Source organism: Vicugna pacos, chromosome 17 (genome assembly GCF_048564905.1).
Source record: "Vicugna pacos chromosome 17, VicPac4, whole genome shotgun sequence".
NCBI lineage: Eukaryota > Metazoa > Chordata > Mammalia > Artiodactyla > Camelidae > Vicugna > Vicugna pacos.
Genome location: NC_133003.1, coordinates 39,900,794 through 39,903,853, shown reverse-complemented (window position 1 = coordinate 39,903,853; position 3,060 = coordinate 39,900,794). Strand labels below are relative to the sequence as shown.

Here is a 3,060-nt window from a genome sequence, read left to right as displayed (position 1 = left end):
TGTGCAGGAGTAGGAGTTAGAGAAATCTCTGTATTTTCCCCTCAAAGAAGTTCCATAACAAAAATTAAACAAAATATTGCTGAGAATGCCCCTAAGAAGATGTGGCAGACATGGTTGTTTCTAACCCAGGATTCGTCCCCTATGACTCATTCTTTCTCTTTCCTCAAAGAATCTCAGTTCTGTGCAAGCAGAGCTCACTGGGCTACCTGGCCAGGTGTGGCAGTGGCTCCAGTCCCAGGAGTGAAAGAAGCCCTTCATTTTCTTCAGTGGCTGCTTCATGGGATGGCCCAGGGAGGACATTCAACAGAGGAAAGGCTCATAAATCTCTCTTATGTTCATTCTCTCTGTCTTTAATCTTTACAACAAGCCAATGAGAATATTAGCATCCCCACTTTATGATGATTGCAAGGCTTAGAGAATCACAGAGCCCTGGGTCACCGGCCAGAAGGCTGAGGTCTGTGCGGAGAGCCCACGTTCTTAGCTGCACTGATGCTGCACCCCTAGGTCTGGTTTTGCATGACGTCACTGGGTTTTCTCTCTAGGTTGGTTGAACTTCAAAGAAATTTGTGATTGGAGGACAGACTGGGAACAAGAGATAGAATTTCTGACGTTGGAGAAACAATGTAACCTATGGTGATATTTTCCACATTTTTCTGACTGTAAGAATCTTCTAGAGTGTGTGTTAAGATGCAGATTCTGCAGAAGGGGCCTGATAATCAACAGTTTTAGCAAAACATCTTCCTCCCCCGTATGAGTCTCACAATCAAGCAAGTTAGAAAAGCACTACCTCCTGGCATTGAATACAGGCTCATAAAGAGCGGATTTCCAGACAGAGCAGATTTACTAAATCTGAGCAAGAGAAAGAGACCCTGAAGTTCTGCTGGTTCCCCGTGACCTGCAGGCGCTGGACAGCAAATCCTGATTACACACACAGTGGATCCATTGAGAGGTGGGTCCGTTCAAGGCATCACAACCTCCCATGGGGCCAGGCCATCCCACTCGCACCTGGTAACTAAGTTGGTAACTAGGCACCGGGGAAGGAACCTTGCCCCTCAGCTCACAACTGATTGGACCCTGTCAAATCCTTTCTTCCCAGAATTTTTAATTAAAAATTCTAGACTAGCTGTTGCTGGGCGCCAGCTCTGTAAATTCACATGATATTATGGTCAGTACAGAGGAGAGATAGAGGAGGGGGATGGCCAAGGAAGGAGGAGGAGGGGAAAGGGGAATAGAAATAAGAAAACAAGCAAGTAGAAAAAGGAGACAGAGTTTAATGGGTTAAAGATATATCCTCACCCAGAACCTCAAAATGGGATCTTTTTTGGAAAAATGATTTTTGCAGACATATTTAAGTTAAGGATCTAAAGATGAGATGATCCTGGGATTAGGGTGGGCTCTCAGTCCAATGGCTGTTGTCCTTGTAAATGAAATGGGAGGGAGATTTGGCACCCAGAGGGGAAGGCCACGTGAAGACAGGGCAGGGATTGGAGAGACGTGTTTAGCAGCCAAAACACATTCTAAAAGAACACTCAGGATGGCCAATGGCCACCAGAAAGTGAGAGAAAAGCAAGGAACTAATTCTCCTTCAGAATCTCCAGAAGGAACCAACCCTGGGAACACCTTGATTTCAGACTTCCAGTCTCCAGAACCGTGAGAGCATAAATGTCATTTTAAGCCACCAAGTTTGTAGTGATTTGTTATGGCAGCCCTAGTAGCTCCATGAAGGTGAAAAAAATAAAAATTTTTAAAACTTAAGAAATTAAAGGGTTAAAATTAATGAAATTGGCCTCCCAGGATCATGGGCGCACTCTTTGAGATGTGTGTATGGCGCCCTGGCACATAGTAGGTGCCCAGTGAGCAGGGAATGAGTCCAGTGACCTTCCCTGGTTATCATTCAGCCAGGGAGAGCTCAGCAGGTGGTCAGGCCCAGAACCCTGAGGAGCCCATGAAAGAGAAAAGGGGGTGGGGGTGGGGCAAAGAAGAGATAAGTTACCAACAAATTCATGGGATGGTGAGAAATTTCTTAAGGATCATCTGCATCCCAACCCAAAGCAATTTCAAAAAGGAGCCGTTAAGTTGTGTTTCATATTCCCTATTAGTTTGTTCCACACGTATTTCCTGAGTACCTGCCATGTGACAGGCCAGGTGACCACTAAAGGGGACGCTGTCATGGACAAGAGAGAAGCCCTCCTCTTGGTGCTTCCAGACTAGCAGAGATGTGCATTTATGTGGGCAGATTCCACCCATTGTGACGAGTGGAGGGGGGAGGGTGTACAGAATGCTGGCTGAGCCTGTAAGAGGGTCACCTCGCCTAGTGTTTTGTGTTTTGTTTTCATTTGGGGGGCAGGGGGTCGTAGAGAAGTCTTCCTGAAAGACATGACCCATAAACTGAGCCCTAGAGCTACCTGGTCTAGCATATTGCAGGCCATGGAAGCAATATGCAAAATCCCAGAGGTGTGAAAGAGAGGGGACTGGCTGGGAGACACTGTGAAAATGTTTGAGTGGCTGGAGTACCTTTGGTAGGGTTGGGCACTGTTTTGGAGGGGAGGAGACCAGAAAGGTCAACCAAGCTTACTTCACAAAGGGCCTTCTCTGCCCTTGTGAGGAGTCTCGAGGGTGTCGAGCTGAGGGGGTTTCATCGTCAGGTTTGCATTTCAGAAGAAGCGTGGGGGCTGTCATGTCTATAAGTAGATGGTTGCTCTGGGCAGGCAAAGCCAGCCCCCAACTCTGGAACAGGAGCTGACCTTCTCAGTAGAATTGCTCTCACCCTCCTAGCAAGGCCTCTCGTTTGGTCAAAGGATCGCGGAAGCCCATTTCTGCCCAGCTCTGAAAGGCAGAGCTCCCACAGTCAGGGCACCATGGATTCCAAGTCTCGGAGGGTCGGGGACTCTCAGGATTGCTGCCAGGAGCTCCCCTACAGCGCCTGGCCTGGTGCCTTGCATGAGGCAGGAACTCAAACAATGCTTGTTGAGCTTCTGAGGCTGCCTCCACCTTGCTTTACTTTTCCTTAATCTCTAGGTCCGCAATGGACCAAGGAAGTCAGACTCGTACATACACTGC

At 47.8% G+C, this 3,060-nt stretch overlaps 1 long non-coding RNA gene across 1 annotated transcript; it reads right to left on the bottom strand.

The window, feature by feature from the left end:
- Positions 1–366: 366 nt before the first annotated feature.
- On the bottom strand, positions 367–2,198 carry LOC140686599 (uncharacterized). Its single transcript, XR_012060434.1, has 3 exons — positions 2,127–2,198; positions 1,297–1,417; positions 367–582 (listed from the first exon to the last, which is right to left on the bottom strand). It is a non-coding gene; the product is annotated as an uncharacterized lncRNA (long non-coding RNA).
- Positions 2,199–3,060: the final 862 nt, after the last annotated feature.